This window comes from Anser anser (genome assembly GCF_964211835.1).
Source record: "Anser anser genome assembly, chromosome: 1".
NCBI lineage: Eukaryota > Metazoa > Chordata > Aves > Anseriformes > Anatidae > Anser > Anser anser.
The window spans coordinates 47,957,338-47,974,784 of NC_139720.1; the positions used below are offsets into that span (position 1 = coordinate 47,957,338).

Below are 17,447 nucleotides of genomic sequence, written 5' to 3' on the forward strand. Positions count from 1 at the left end.
TTTAATCCCTTGACCTGTGAATGTATTGCCAGTCTTACAGTGGTGTTTCTTAAAATATTTGAAGCACATTTTCAAGGCCTCACATAGAAAATAATGGCTTAGCTTCACTGTTAGTGTAAAAAAAACATAAGCACTTTATTTCTCACAGCCTGTTGACGTAACTATCTTCCTGTAGGTGTGCTCCACCCCTTCCTCACCGAGGAAGTGATGGAACCAATACTTAGAGCAGCAGCACTAGAGGCAGCACCTGTATATTTCTTTGACTAGGTATTTTCTATCATTTCTAGGATATTCTTCTACTTCCCTCTTCACCTTCATACATCCTCCAAAGTTATGATGGAAACATTCATTTTGTTGTAGATTAAAGCTAGAACAAAAGAGGGGGGCAAGCAGATACCAGAAGAACTGTCCTCATATTTCAGTGTGCTCACTACACATCCTCATCCTGTAAGCTTTACTCCCAGGTAAATGTGTTATGCCAGTAGTGGTGGGAGCTAAGAACACCACATAATAGCCTTGTTCTGTTGTTTTGCAATGGACTGGACAACACATTGCTGGATGCAGAGTTCTGCAGATTTCATTAAGTTCACATGTCCTGAGTAATGCAGTGTGAGCCCTTGTCCACAGCATTCCTCAGGGCTGTGACTCCCTTGGATAACTGGGTTTTAAATTCATGTTTCATCACACTTACTTTAAAATGCTCTTTTTGTTCCAACAAGGAGGTAAAGAAACAGGGACGACAGAGGTGGAATCTTCTTAAGTTGACATAAAATATACCGTTAGGTAATCACCACTGCTGGTTCGCTAGCAAGTACATTACTACGTACATTTTCAGTTGTGTTATGTCTTATCAGCTTTTTAGCCTTTTTATTATTGATGTTTCATGACTTCTCAGAAACCACTTCAGAACTAGCTATTAGTTTTATTTCTGTCTGTGTGCAATTGCTGGCTAAAACATAGCAAGGTGACAAGAGTTAGAGAAGGATTAGAAGAAACTGATGGTGTTTTTAACCTCTTTCATACACAGGCTTCTTAAAGTCTGTAAGGAGAAAATAATGAAAAAATAAAAAAGGCATGGAAAAAAATGTATTAAAAATTCTCTTTTTTTTTTTTTTTTCCTGTACTGTGTGAGCTTAGCAATTTTAAAGATCCAATGAAACCCTGGTATTTAAGAGAAGAGAGTAGAAGTTGAGCAGCTAGGAGGAAAATTTTACTTGGAGAGTAATATTCCCAGAAATACCAAAATAACAAAGATATTGGAATTTGTTTGCATTGAGCTCTGTGCCCTTGAATGGCCATGTCACTTTTTTGACAGCCCTTTGCTGAAGCCATGAGCATCTAAGACTGTTGACAACACTGGTTTTGTAAGAAGTAATATTTTTATTAGGTATCTTCCAAAAAGTTTGTTATTTTTTTTTCAGTTATGAAAACTGAACTAAGAAAAACACAGCCTCTGCCTTCACACCTTGCTTTGCGTAGCTTGCTTTTGAAATTCAGATTTCAAAAATTTACTTCAGGCTGTTTTAGTCCTCGAACACATTTGTATGCAGTCAACTACAATAGTGAAAGAAGCTACTATTGAAACTGGAGGGGGTAACCATGTGGTTGTAGCTAAGCTTGTGTGTGTGTAGAGGCCTGAGGACTAAGACATTTTGTAAACTTCCTTTGTATTTTACATTTTAAAACTCCTAAAGCTTGTTAATAGATTTTCCACACTGGCAATCCTCTAATTAGCTTCTACAGTTTCAAATAAAGATGGTCCTCTCACAACCATGGAAGATCTGAGTTCCTGAATTGGGAAACAAAAACAAAAACAAAAAAACAACCACAAAACAAAACACAAAATAGGGTATGTAGAATCAGCCGTTACTGAAAAAGACTCCTTTAGACATTCGGTGTTTCATTACATCTAAAAGCTAAATGTCCACTGCATGTCACTTCTAAGCAAGCGAAGTCTTGTATTTATTTGATTTTCATTTTACTAAGGCAAGAACAAATCATTTTACATAGGAAAGAGGAAATCAATCACCGTGTTATATTACATGGCATTTCAGCAGGCGTACTCCTAAGCATACACTGTCAGCGCAGATGCTCCCTGGCGATGGCTGCACTAAATTGCCTCATGCGGCTCTGCGCAGACATTTCTGAGCTTGATCTAGGAATGCCTTCCTTGGGAGGAAATGTAGCTCAGTCTCAGCTGTCACAGGGACACTGGCAGCCTGTCCACATATGTTTGAGGCAGCAAAACTAGCCTGTCTGTGTTTTCTGTGTTCTTTAGCTGTTAGTGCTCTCACCGAATGATACAGCTGTGTTTTTTCTCCTCAGCCTGACTGAAAGCAGGAATCCCATCTGTACAAGGACATACAGAAAGGCAAGAAGATGGTTTCTTAAATGATGATACACAAAAAGAAAAATGTCCAGTTTTGTGTCAAATATCTTGTCATTCCCTGTGTAAAACCACTAAAGAGGACTACAAGCCAAAGATCTCCCAAGCATCTCAGATCCCGTAGGCAGATAAGGACTCGCCACCAAACATGTTGAATAAGTCTGCGGCTGCCAACATGTTACAGGAACTTGGAGAGAAGTTGCAGCTCCTTGCTAGGTATGAGACTGGTTTCCCACAGGGACTTGTGAAAGTGCTGTCCTACAGCTGGAGAGAACTCACTGGGCGGGCTGATTACTGTAAATGGCACCAGAAGTCCCTAGCCTGCAAAACTGTGAGATCCAGGAGAAGCCAAGCCTCAGAGGAGGTTAAGAGCTGTGCTCTGGCATCCAAATGTAAGGAGGGTGAAATCACTGTCATAAGAAAAGAATGATAAAAGAAAAGCTTTGCTCTGCCAGCCTGCACTACAAAGGCAAAAAGAAATCCTGAGACAGCATCAAACATGCCTTTAGGAAGTGAAGGTAATACAGTGCTGTATAAATGTGCTATGTTGTAATGTTTGGCCACAAAAGGAGAAAAGTGCTTTCTCTTAAGACTACACTCTCTATTGGCTGGGTAGACCAAAGTGCTTCAGTTTATAGGTTGATATACTGCAGTTCTCTGCAAAGCATTGTTTTAGGACATGATGAAATAGCTTTGCAGCTGAAGCAAGAGGTACAAACACTTAGAAGAACAAAGCTGGTGAAACTGGGCAATGTTTCAAATCATTTATCAAAGCATTTTTAGTCTCCTCTTTCAAGGTGAGTGATAGAGTCATAACATATTGCACCAGTGAAGAACATTTGCATCCAGAGTATTTCATTCAGCAAGTGTCAGTGATTCTCAGTGCAGAATCTTAGGTCAGGGACAAGCCTGTTCCAGCTCTCCAGGTGGTACTGCAGTCTTCTTCTTTAAAAATAAAAGAATTTTTGTCCTTAAAAGCTGATTCACCTTTGCATGTGTGCTCATAAGCTCACTCTGCTTTCCTCCTGTCTAGCTCCTGTTGTGCAAAATGATGCTGGCCAGTCACCCATTGCAATCAGCTTCTCACTCTCATACAGCATTTTTGAGGAAAGAGGCAAGAGTAGCAGGCAGCTCCTCTGAAAAGCTGGTGTTTAGCAGAGGTGGTTAGAATTATGCAGTACCTGGACGTGCTATTCTGGATGCCTGAATTAATTAAAGCATAGATTAGTAAGAGAATGGAGTAATTATCAAGAAGTAATACCCTGCTTCTTCAGTACAGTTTGTTTTTAAATACTCAGTCCTTCACTGATTATCTGTGATCATCCACCACTAAGGTTCAGTACCTGTTTGTTGTATGTAGCCACTGCAGGTCCACTACCCTTTGCTAGCAGAATACACTATCAGTCACTGCTTTGGGTTATTTTAAGCCAAAAATAATCTTTACCTGCTGGAAACTAACTGGCCACATGTATTTGAGTTAATAACTTTTGGTCTGAATGGCAACACTAATGCATCAACTGAAATGTTCGTCACAGGGTATTATGTAAGTTTTGCCTAAAATGTGTACAAAATTAAAGATCTGAAGGGAAGGGCTGCTTACTTTGCACCTTTTGTTGGATTTCTTTGAGAACATTGGCATGTGAAAAATATATAAAAAAATAAAAAATTATACATTGTTGAAAGTGCTGCAGAGACATCCAGCATCCTAGCATGGAAGAATAACTCCATAAATCAATATATAGGGAGAGTCCTATAACCTTTCCTGAAAATGCAGCATCCAATTTCTTCTGGCTGTAACAAAGCAACAACACTCCTGGACCATCAGGAAATGCTTTATTGTGGAGTTGCATGCCCTTGGTGTCACTGTGCTGTTAAGTTTGCAATATTATTGATTCCACCTTTAGCTCTTGGGTTCACAGGCAGCTTTATTCTGCTCAATGATCTCAAGATCATTGTTCCTCTTGATCATGCACACTTCCCTTCAGCACTCCACCAGAGGATCTGTCAGTGCACTGTACAGTTAGGCAGCAGCTGGAGATTTCTTAATCACAAATGAATACCTAAGGGGTGGAGATAACCAGCTTCCACTAACCTGTCTCTACCCTTTCCTATCACGGGAGCATTACACTACATCCTTTTTCAGCAGCAATCCTGCACTTAACTGGCTAACCAACTAAACAGTGACTGGAACTCAGATGGGAAGTTGGACATAGTTCGTGTCTATGTCTAACTTGGAATATATCAGAATAATGCAGTTTTCTGGATACCCACCCTCTTCACAGGCATAGATCTCTGTTTTTCAATTAAAGGCACCCAGAATACATGTTCCTTCTTTCTCCCATTGTTTTCTTCAAGGCAAAGAATCTGTATAAGAAGACAATTCCCAAAGTTCCATATGTGTTCATATGAATGAACCCTACTTTCCCGAGACACATACCATAGAACAGGGCCGACATTATCATCAGTCTTATTCATCTATTTCTAAGCTCTTATTCTGTTAGTCTAGGTTTGATTTTCCAGCTTTCTGACTCAAATCTGAAGATACTCATCAGAAGCTGCCTTATGTGTGGGCACAGGAGAGGCTAGAGCAAATTCAAAAACAAATGTAACTGATATTTTTACTTCCATAAACAGAGTTAGAATATATGGCAATGCTTTTACAAAGTAGGACATAAATTATGGGAGACCATTTAACCAAAACAACAAGCTAGTCTGGAGGGTGTTATTGCTCTGAAAACTCTGAGAGTTCATCTTAGCATTTCACTATTCATGAAAGGGAAACACATTGTTATCTTTGTTGCTGGTAATGGAAGATAAGAGTTATCTCAACAGAGACATTTTCAGGGATTAGTGGTGAGACAATATTTTCTGATTATGATTAACCTGCAGATAAACTTCCTGGTAGTTGTGAAAACCTGTTTGAATATCTTTTGCAACAGAAACCATGGCCCATTAAAACCATTTTGCATTTTGATAATATGCTGTGATCTGTAATCTGTTGTCTTGTCAGGGCCTGAGAGAAGACTGCCATAAGATGCAGAGGCCAGAATCAGGCCTTGGGCCTTCTTCATTCTGCTTGCACTAAACCTTCTATTTTTGCTCAGCACAAGATGGCCTTGCCATCCTGGAGGCTCCCCACAGAGAACTGGCCATATGTTTAAAGGTGTAGCAGCCTCCAAATTCATCAATCATTCTCTGAGTACCGACTCTAGTGCTAAAATAATATCAAGTGACAGCAGGAGATACCTGAAATAGCTAGGATCTACCCTCTCTGGATCAATTCTCAGAAGAACTGTTGGAATCTATAAACCAGGCTAAGTTTAAATGAAAAAGTCTTCTCTGATAACTTATTATAAGCATTAATTACTTACAAGGACAGTTATTAAAGTTAACCTGTATAATTTTGTATCTACAGCACAGTTCCTGAATTTCAGCTATTACATGTCCTGCTGTTTAACTGATAGCTCGTGTACACCGACAAAAATTAAAACCATACTCAAATTTCATGAAATCAGCATTGTATCTTAGGAGAAAATTGATGAGAATAGGTTTAGCAGCTAGCGGCTGTGCAAAATCTAACAGTTACCGGTGTGTAAGAATGTACATGCTACAATGCAGAGTACATTGTAAAACGGAGTACACTAGCACACTTTTCATCATGGTATAGGTTATTGTCACTGCTTTAGTCCTTGGGGAACCAAGTACCCCAAAGTCCAAGAGAATTGATACTGGAGCAAAAACTGGAATTGGGTTTAATTGACCAACCTCTGTCTGCCTCTGATAGCTATATAATGTGCTTGCAAAGCAAAGCAAAAGAAAAGCAACAAACAAGCTTAATATTTGAAGCTTATACTGGAAACATTATATTTTCTGATCATTTAAATGAACACTGTTGTCTTCCCACCTGTGAGACATACCATGTCCTATAATCACCTGTTTTAGGGAACACTCTAAAATGTACGTTACTTATTCTTCCGAATTTAGGACTTTGATATACCCCGGCCTGTAATTGTTAGGAACTAGATACAACTCATCCAAACACTGAGAATACCTTCGCGTATCTGTGGCACAGCTGTCCTGGGGTCTACCATATTACTGTTCTCAAGAGCTCTGCAGTCAGCAGACTTAGTCATCTAATTGAAGACAACATTTAAGCCACAAATAGGGTCGTAGGGTCTCCCAACAAGCAAGGTGTTCCCTTTCACAGGATCTGAGCGTGTTTTCTTTGCAGCATTTGCAGACCCCGTTGTCCCATCTGTTTGGAAGTAAAACAATGCTCCTCATCTTGCAGTACCCTGATGCTATCACTAGATTCCTGTGTCAGTGCCATGGGAGTTGGCTTAGTGTTCTTGAATATTTGTGCCTAGCCTGGTCAGCAAAAAGTTTATACTGAGCAATATTTAATGGCAAATTTGAAACAGCAAAAAATATTGGCTTGAAGACAAAAATGTTCTTTTGATTTCTATCAGCTAATGTTTTACATAATTAGCTTTCCTCAAAATTGACCATCTCTTTTGCTCATTTTTTTCCTTTAGTGGTTTCATTTGTCTACTGCTACTGTGTTGACCTGCATATTTTTATAACTGCTTAAAGAGCAGAAGTATGTATGCATTTACTCATATGTACGTGTAGAGGAGTACACATAAGAAGTCTAATTGGAAAGAATGTCAGCCAAAAATTGTCAGGCATAATTAGCTTTCTCCTAGGTTTGAGTCAACTCAGCCAGCCTCAAAGTCTCTGTGAGGTACTGGCCCTCACAGTCAGTGGATCTCTGCTGTGTACGTGTGTAGAGGGTTGGTGCAGTCAGTTCTAGTGCCAACTTAATCATGGGTGACTTGTGTGATCTTGGGCAACTGTTTGACTCCCGTCTATCTGAGAGTAATGCGTAATATTTATCACAAAAGGATTGATTCATTAACATTACAAAACTCCTCTGGATTTTCATGTGAAAGACAATTTAGAAGACTTCAAAATCCTATTGTTAGCTGTAAAGAAGTCCCCATGAAAGGTTATTGAAGAAAGAAAACAGAAATCTGCCACTTCAGTCTGACTGACTGGGGAAGGAATTGGGAGATCAGCAGGTTCTTTTGCATTAACTAGAAAGGAGAAGATCTAGAGGAGAACAAATCTTTGGGCACATTTTACCCATGTTGTGGCTGAAGATACAAACCTAATGACTTGCTAAGGTAATTGTAAGTGTATGATAGCTGAGACTTTAAACCAGAAATTTTCACCTGACATTCACACCGGCCATGCTGATCAGGTAAGAAGTCTGAACCTCCACACTATAGTGCATCTCATGGGCTGAATCCATTGTCAAAGCACTGAAATGTCCATGAAAAAAAACAACAGCCGATGGGCTGTTAACTGCTGTTTGGGAGGCTACTTGAATTCCTAGCTAAATTAGTGGCTTTGATCATTTCTATCGCAGCTGAGAAAGTAACGTATTAAGGTATGTTTTCTGTTTAGGTCAAACGTAATTCTAAATTAACAGAAATCTCACCCAAGGATTCTGCTTAGCAAGAACTAATCAGAGAGATATTTTTTCCTTCCTCGTGTAAACAGAAAAGAGCAAGCATCCAAGCTGAAAGGAGTTGGGTTTGACAAACCAACCGTTCTATGGCATTATGGTGATTACAGAGAAGAAACTTCCCCCAAGACATGGAAGGTTCAGGCTGGCATGACTGTCACACCAGAGCCGCCATATGGCAAACAGCAGAACCCAGTGGTCAAGAAAGCAGACACAGCACAGTTTTGCATTTTAAACAATTTTCAATTAAGATTTAAAATCAAACCCACCAAATTTACCTATACTGGCCAATCTTACATTACAGAAAACAAGCAAAAATACATACATAGAAAATGTAAAGTGCAGGCCTTAAATCTCAGGGTCTTGTGCTTCTTGCTTTGTCCTTGTAAATATCTATGCATTCATTTTCCAAAACCCAGTGAAATCTGAACATATCTTTTATTAAAGACTCAAATTCAGTATTCTTCAGTTAAGATGTGAGAGAACCCAGCAAACCCTGAACCATCCATGGTACTTCAAGCCCCCACATTCTCTAATCCCGTGTGTGCAGGGAAGATCTGGCTGCCAACACACAGATTCCACTTAAATTGTTTTGATGATGTGAAAACCTTTTCTGTGCATTACAAAATTTGTATCTTCTCTGCAGCATGTCACGTGTTATTTACTTGTGGGTAGATAAAAGATAATAGCATCAGAATATGTATTATCCATAATAAATATTAAGGCTAGAGACACAAAAATGTTCCTGAAACTTGTCAACTGAAGGCTGATAGATGAATACCATCTACATGCCATTTATGTTATTTGTTTCTTCTTTTAAATTTACAGTAGAATTTGAAGTGTTTTAGAACTCCTAGGACTGTAGTAGTAAGTGGAAATGGCATTAAAATCACAACATTTGACACCAGCTTCTTTTCTATTTGAATTATTAAAACAAGAATTTAACTCTACTCTTTTGTCCGTAACACAGGGATAATAATTTATACCTGCCTCACAAGCCTACAGCATGAGAAATGCTGGATGAAGGAGTGGATATGCAAAGTGGCTTTTTAATTAAAGACTCCTAGATCAAAGAGAGATTCTTGAATTGTTTAGGTTTTACTGAGATACACCAGGAAAAACAGGTTTCACATTTCTGCCTGTTTACAGCACTGCCATAACAGTGATGTTTAATCAGGAAGGAGGTCTGGTGACTAATAAAGATGAAGAAATGGTCAGAGAATGGAAATGGCCTCGGGATGGCAAGCTTGCCCAGCCAGTTATAGCACAGATAATATTTATTGCTTTATTACTATTGTTCTTACCTCTCAGCCCCCCACGTTTAGTCTCTCTGAGGTGTCTGAATTGCAAGGAACATGAAGCTTATGTTTCTTCTTAAGACATTTTACAAAGATTGGCTTTCCCGACAACTTCTACATGAGCTACCTTTTTTTTTACTCATGTTGCTCCTTAGGGAAGAAAGACAAGCAGATTGCCTAGGACTGTTCTAACTCAGGATTTCAATAAACAAGAAGCCCATCGTCCCTGCTAGATGCATTTTGGAAGAAACCTTTCTGAGCTTGTAAATATGAATGAGCTATTTCTCACTTTTCTTTTGGGTATGGTCAGTAACAGGCTACTGTTTGCCTGACTTTAGTCCCAATCCAATTACCCCTGAAGTTCATGAAAAGACTTCCACTGCTTTGTAGTTACCAAATCTGGGCCTAGCATGCTGCAAAAATACCAGAAATTAAAGTAAAACATTTGCAACCCAAGTCAGTAAGCATGCCTTCAGGCACAGAGTTTGTAAACACACCATTATTTGCTGCGGTTGGGTCAGGTGATTTGTTCTTTCTTGCTACTAATACAGAGCTACTGGCAGGATGCTTGGTATTCTATGCAGGGCATACATTAAGACCCAGACGGAATGACAGGTAGCCAAGTATATAACAGGTTTTCTTTTCTTGGCTCATGCTACCCAGGCTGTCAGCTGATATGAAGGAGTAACTTCAAACAAACAAATGGCAATAAAATTCTTACAGCTGACATTACTGTTTAATATAGATAAATATTCAGGGTTGGATATTTTCTGTAAACTGACCTTTGTTTATTCTATAAGGTCTGCAAGAGTTTGAGACTTCTGAAATATCATGCTATATCTGTGGTTTTGGCTTTTACAAAGTCTGTAAAGGTTATATCAGATAATTATCGAACAACTTTGAATTATCAAGTACGGATTATAGAATGTTATTCCAACTACGTGCTATGGTAAACTGATGTTCTTCAAGAGTCATGTGAAAGTGGCTATGAGTTTAGTAAAGTTGTGCAACATATTTTATTTGAATGGGTAGGAGTGTCAGAGACGGTGCAAACAGGCTTTTTGTTTAAATGTAAGATAGGAAAAGTGGTTCCAAGTCTCCTGCTTGGTGTCACTAGGGCGTTTTTCATGGTCTTTGTGCACAGACAATGCTAAAGGCTTTAGTGACCATGATTTTCATAAATTACATTGTATGTGTCAAAACGCTGATTCTTTACTGGTGGCTAAACTGTCCAAATCCTGCCTACTCTCACCAACAGCAGTAGTTAAAGGGCAAGCACAGACTAGCTCCTCATGAATCTGTCCATGCCTGACTCCACAGCTTCTCTGCCTCCACTAGAAGTAGATCCACTTTCCTGAGTGGTTTGAAATGTTTCTTGTACCTTCCTGCCATACAGCATCACCCTCCAAAGCATGCACAATCTCAGGATGCTCACTTTGGGCAGGAGTCATCCAGACAAAGTGCTGTCTCTGTCCACAGTTCATATGTTAGAAGCTAACTTTACAGGATTCAAATGAGATTGACCAAACTAAACTTGTTTGTAAGAGTAACTCTGATCATTTCCTCACCGATGACCAACTGTCTTGGATAATCAACTCATTGAGGCTTCTTCAGTTGGCCTCTTCCATCTACCATAAATACAAAAACTTGGTGGAGTTAGCAAACCTCCTTTGTTCTCGTTCAGGTTAATGAACACATCACAGTGAGGATTGCAGGGCGCTTTGCAATTAGCTTGGTCTACAAGTGGCAACATGAAAGTGTGTGCTTGTCTTTGTCACCGCTGCAGGGTGCGGCTCTTCCACAATTAGAGGAATTCGTATGTTGTAACAGCTACAGTATTGCATTCTACTAAGGACCTTTGAAAATATTATTTGCTCTGCAAACTCTGGAATCGATGAGCTTTCCTCTAAAGTACACTTTCGAACATAAGCACTATGTGCGGTGCTACAGAGTGATCAAGTAAGAGCTTCCAGAGGCTTGGATATTCATTTCCAGTGGATTTATGCTGAAGTCCACCTACTATAGATCTGGCCCAAAGTGAGGCATCTTTCCATGCGCTTAGGTTCCTATTTCTGCCTTTTTTTTCTGGCTTAATTTTTTAATGTATTTCCTGCTAACACCTTTTGGTGATTAAGTCCTTGTCACCCTACATCCCGTGTTTACTCTATAGGTGCAGCTTTAACACTTTCAAATGTTCATTTTTGCTCAGAAAGGATGGCTAAGTCATATCTATAATTTTCTAGAATTCTGTGGCCTACCAGATAGAATATTAAGTGCATTGACCCATCCCATTTTGAAGTAGTTATATTGTGCTGCAGATGTGGGTATTGAACGAAGCCCTAAGAAATCCTGATCCAAATCTTCCTTGTCTTCATTTCTGTACAGTGAGCTGGTTATTGAGCTGGGTTAATCATCCGGCCAATGCCCTACATCTTTGTGGCAAATACTCTCTTGTAGTTCAAAGTTGGATTGAAATATACTGTTGGTAAAACAGACTTTTTTTTGTGGTTTGGAGGTCAGGAAAAAGATAGTTATGAAATAGTTGTTGGAGAAGCAGAAGAAATCTATCATCCAAGTAAAACAAAAACAAAACAGTCTATGCTTGTTCAGAGTTTATTTCCTTCTTCCTGTTATATATGAAAGTATTTAGTCTAGAAAATATAAAAACATACATTGCAGGTCTGTAAGAGGCATGTATACACGTCATTAGTTTTAAAAGAAAGATTAACTCCTAAACTTCTGAGAAATTAAATTTGTCAGAGTTTTTAAATGGCATTTTGTAAAATCATTTCATTATGTGTAACTCATAGTCTTAGATGTTAGAATGCAACCAATGGAACAATTACAACTAACATCACCATATTAAGCAAAAAAAAAAAAAAAAAGTTTCTCACTCACTCTTATTTCTGCTTATGTGGGAAAGGAAACATTCTAAATGAGGGAACAAAAAAGTAGTAAATGAGCATATTTGAAATCTAACCTATTTCTGATTTGTTTGGAAACAATAATGATTCAAGCTATGTTTCATGAGATGGACCTTAGTTTTTTTAAGCAGTTTGTCAGTTCTTTGTTAAAAGAAAATAGAAACTCTTAATACATCCTTTAATACTGTATTCTAACACTGGGGTGAGAAACTATATCTTATTTCTTCTAATTCTAGGAGTGCCTGGGCTATAACAGAGATAGAACTACCCTTGAGTCCTTGCAAGACTGGTATCTGAAAGGCCACCAGAACAAGTCTTCCTGAGATTAATAACTCACTGGATATCTTTCTCCTGTGGAGTTGGAAGGGTCACTGCTCTGCGGGATTACAAGGAAATAGGGAGAATTGGTTCAGCAGGAGTCACAGTTTTGGCTCATTCACAGCCTTGTGTAGGTGTTTAGAATGCATACAATTCTCAGTTCTGACTTCTCTACACCCAGAGCATTCCTCAACAAAACACGGAGGTGGAAAATTTGACTTTAGGAGGATTTGACTTGAAATAGCTGACATAGCAAATTCCACCTGGATAAATTTTATAAAAAAGGTACAGCAGATGGCTAAGGTCTGAGTCAGAGACAGCCTATGTCTTCAGTTACCCTGCTGGCACAAGGGAGTGTCAGTGAAAACCTATCAAGAAGGTGTGTCCAGGAGCTTTTACTGAGTCAATTTAATCTGTTATGGGTCTTCACCCTCTAAGACTCTGCACTGACTCATTTAGAGACACCTCTGTCACATACACCAGATGTATATGGTGTTCTGCAATCATATTGTCCTCCCTCCTCCAAGCACATTTATTTCTCTTTAAACACTAGTGGGCCAAAAGAACTGATTATTTTGAAAGGCCAGACTTTTTTGAGAATGGATATGAGAAGGTGACATTTGCTTACATCAGTGTCAGCTGTAGTTAGTGGCATTTTAAATACTCGTACTTGTTATTTCATTGTAGATTAACTGACAACACCAAAAATGGTCTAAACTAAGAAATTAATGAGACCAAAATCTAGCATAGAATGAAAAATATATTTTACTCGTTACTGGAGAGAATCTTACAGCTGTGGAGAAAAGTGGGTTATCTGGTGTCTACTCCAATTTAGAACTAGGGAAACAAAAGTAAAACCACAACAGTCTGACAGCTCCCCTGTCTGAAAAAGAAAATCATGATAAGGGTCACAATATTGAAAATGATTATTGTGGATGACTGGCTGAATTATTATCGTACAACCCTAGGTCAGGCATGGTCAGAAAACAGCTAAAGTATGGTTTTATGAGCTTGGTTCTGTCTCAGCAGGTGCCACATTAGACTGAATGGTTCTCTGAAAGCCAGCCCCAGACTGACCATCAGAGAATCTAGACACTGCTGGCCTGAACACCAAACCAGACAGGAGGCCTACAGGCAGCCTGTTTCTCAAATCGGTGAGCAGGTACTTGCACACGTAGTTCCTCTGAGGTCAGCAGATATTTCTATGCTGAGCGTTTCCATACAGCGTGGCACCACAATTACCAGTCAAGTGCTGAAGAAGCCCCCTAGATAACTGGCAGAGTTCGAGCTGCATCGGTGTGCCACTGCGTTTGGACTGGCCAGTCCTGCAGGGACCAGGCAACTTAATGAAGGCCCAGCAGCGTGCTAAGGCACCAAACCCTTTGCAGGGCCAGGCTAGTGCCTCTGCGCAGTACTGCCCTGAGCCAAGCAGAACAACCTGTTGGGGGATCTCTGCAGTGAGGTACGTTGCGCTGTACACGTACCTTGATATTATTCAAGCTGACCACAGACAGTGGATTCCAGCCCTATGCTGAGGAAATTACTGTGGACGCTGGGGCAGGTAATGAATGCCCTGTCTGATTCCCTGCTTCCCTGATACTGCAGCTTTTGTTAGACTGAGACTGTAGAGACAGAGGAATAAAGGTTGGGAAAAGAGGAGGAAAAAAAAAGTGTGGAAGAACCATAAACCTCTTTGGAAGACTGCTCTCTATATTAATTAGATTTAACATTTATATGAACTGTCTGGTAATGTAATCCACTGCAAGTACATTTAACTCCTGACAGCATGAAAGCCAGACCTGGGCAGAAGGTTAATATAAGCTTGTTTTCAGCCTTGAATGGAATGAAATTGATTTAGAGAGCTCATGCTGGTGTATTACGTGCCATGAGAATCATTCTGTGAGTACTTGTTACATAAAAGCCTCCTTAATAATACAAACAAAAGCTATAAGAACATGTTGCTTTACTGAACGTGGGTCAGTGAAAATGGCACTGCCTGAATTCTGTATCTTTTCTGATTAATTTAGCAACAGATACATTCCATACGTTGGAGCTCTTTTATGGGGAAGACAGATTGAGCATCACCGTATTCCTTATATGGGATTAATTTTCCCTCTTCTACCTTGTTGACATCAACACTCATAATATTTTTCCTTGTGACTTGTAATCTACCCACCAGATAAACCTGCCAACCTGCCAATTAGTTATACCTAATCCAACAGTCAGGAACTTGTACAGGGCACGAAGAGGGAAGTGTAAAAGGCTGAGGATCAGATATAAGATCTACATGTGAGTTAAGACTTTGGCCTTAGCAGGTCAAAGGAGGTGATTTTTCCCTTCTGTTCAACATTGGTGAGGCCACACCTGAAGTGCTGCGTGCAGTTCTGGGTTCCCCAGTACAAGAGAGATGTGCTATTGGAGAGTCCAGTGAAGGGCCACATAAATGATTAAGGGACTGGCACATTTTTCACAAGAGAAAGACTGAGTGATCTGGGACTGTTTAGCCTTGAGAAGAGAAGGCTTAGGGAAGATCTCATCAACATATACAAACACTTGAAGGGAGCATGCAAAGGGACCAGGCTCTTTTTAGTGGTACCCGGGGACAGGACAAGAGGCAATGGGCACAGGCTGGAACACAAGCAGTTCCATCTGAGCATCAGGGAACACTTCTTCACTGTGTTAGTGATGGAGCACTGGCCCAGGTTACCCAGAGAGGCTGTGGAGTCCCCCTCCTTGGAGATCTTCAAAAGCCACCTGGACATGGTCCTGGGCAACCAGTTCTAGGTGTCCCTGCTTGAGCAGAGGGGTGGCGCAAGATGACCTCCAGAGGTCTCCTCCAACCTCAGACTTTCTGTGATTCTGTAATTCTGTGATTAACTTTAAATTTTTCCAGTTTGCATCATGCAGTAATTGAGTTACAATTACCAAATGAAGTTGACTCCTCCGTATGGCATGCAGCAGGAACCACGCTCTTATCCTCTCAGGTAATGAGGAGGGGAAAATGAAAGAACTGCTTTTCCCCCAAGTCACTAAATGGTTCTTTCATGATTGCTTATTTATGTCATACAGTAAGAATTTACATTCTTTTTCCATGTTATTATCAGTATTTCAGAGTCTTTTTTACAAACTCAGCAATGTCTGAAAATGAGCAAAATTAAAGGAAAAAAAAGTACTTTTAATTTCATATGACTTGCCTGTACCTCAACTAATGAAGTAGAAATACCATAAAATTCAAGTATTTTATTATTGCTAATAGTATCCTGAAACTCTAATCTTGTTTTACATACACGTGTAGCTGAAAACCAGAATTTTGCATATTCTCCTTTTGTTCATGAGATCATTTATGTTCTCTTTTCCATGATCCATTTATTTTAGATTTATTTCCATTTTCCTTCTGTTCTCTTCAGCACATATATTGTGGGCCTCTGCTCCTCACAGGTCTCTGTTTTAATGCTTTTCTCTTGGCACAACCATTTGGGGATTGATCCAATATCTCCAAACACAGCAACGATCTTTCTGCAATCTTTCTGTTAGCTTTGGAAGGCCTCAGGAGAGGCTTGTGGGTTTTAGAGCCCTTCCCTTCCCTTCCCTTCCCTTCCCTTCCCTTCCCTTCCCTTCCCTTCCCTTCCCTTCCCTTCCCTTCCCTTCCCTTCCCTTCCCTTCCCTTCCCTTCCCTTCCCTTCCCTTCCCTTCCCTTCCCTTCCCTTCCCTTCCCTTCCCTTCCCTTCCCTTCCCTTCCCTTCCCTTCCCTTCCCTTCCCTTCCCTTCCCTTCCCTTCCCTTCCCTTCCCTTCCCTTCCCTTCCCTTCCCTTCCCTTCCCTTCCCTTCCCTTCCCTTCCCTTCCCTTCCCTTCCCTTCCCTTCCCTTCCCCTTTCTTGCTGGTCCAAACCTTTCCCAGGGTTTTTTCTCACTGTGAAGAAGTTGCGTTCAGAGATAACATCACCCAGAGCAGTGTGGCAGGCTTTATTGAAGAAATTATGACTTCGCCAGAAGTGTGAAGGTAAGTCTCTGGATCTTGGCACTTGTGCTGCTTGCTTTAGTCTACAGGACCAAATGACCTACAGACCCCAACTCCCCCAAATGTCAAAGGACTTCTCAAACAAATTAGTTTTCATCACACCTGTGAAAGGCAAATAAAACCAGCACACATAGCACATATACCTGAATATGAAACGAGTATACTACAATCAGCTGTTGGAGGTGCCTATGATACCTTCAGATAGTCAGGGATCGTCCTTTGAAATCTGCTCTTGGCTACCACCAAGGCCTGTCTGTCCAGCCCATCTGGCTGAAGCACACCCCTCTTCCTCCCATCTGCTTGGTTTCAGGGGCTGTGCTTTTGCAGAAGCCGGCAGCTCCACAGAGCCCACATTGCATCAGACCTTAAATACCTGAAACGTTTAGAAGACTGCACACCTCAGATAACAGAGCGTGACTGGGCCTAGGCCTGTCATTTATCGAGGTGATTTAAAATGACTCTTCAATCTGTGCTTGATGTATTCGACAATCTAACCTGCTAACAGTTTCCCCTGTGTTTTCTCTTCCTTGAGACAGGAACAAGCTGTGGGGCACACCGCAGGCTGCTGGTCCTGCTGTGCTTCGAAGAATTATGGTGGGGGAGGAAGGGGAGACATGCAGGTGTAGTGGTCATCAGATTCCCTGCGTGTCAGACCTGGAGTACGATCACCTCATTAGCAATCCAGCGTCCTTTAAGGACAAAGTTATAGTGGTCTGTGCCTCACCTTCATGAACAAATAAGGATCCTAGTGAAGACAAAACAGAGCGGCTGTATGAAAGACAGAACAAACACAGGAGTATGCCTTGTGCCCAGGTGGGTTTTATCAGACAGTAGATAGTTTTTCTAACACATGGTTGAAAATCTTAAAGATTCTTTTGGGAATAATTTTCTATTTAGCTGGTTGCTAAAGTATATGAAAAGTGGTCTCAACAGAAACATCAAACTGGCACCAACTCCAAATACGTATTCTACA

At 40.3% G+C, this 17,447-nt stretch overlaps 1 long non-coding RNA gene across 7 annotated transcripts in view; it reads left to right on the forward strand.

Moving 5' to 3' along the window:
- The window catches only part of LOC310884752, a 47,955-nt gene that overhangs the window by 3,928 nt on the left and 26,580 nt on the right, over positions 1–17,447 (forward strand). For 2 of the 7 annotated variants that reach the window (XR_014574376.1, XR_014574377.1), the window contains exons 2-4: positions 2,326–2,904; positions 7,952–15,440; positions 17,011–17,287. This is a non-coding gene — a long non-coding RNA (uncharacterized lncRNA). Of the gene's footprint in view, positions 1–287; positions 465–2,325; positions 2,905–7,951; positions 15,441–17,010; positions 17,288–17,447 lie in introns of all 7 variants that reach the window. The other 5 variants (XR_014574373.1, XR_014574374.1, XR_014574375.1 and 2 more) reach the window with 5 other exon arrangements.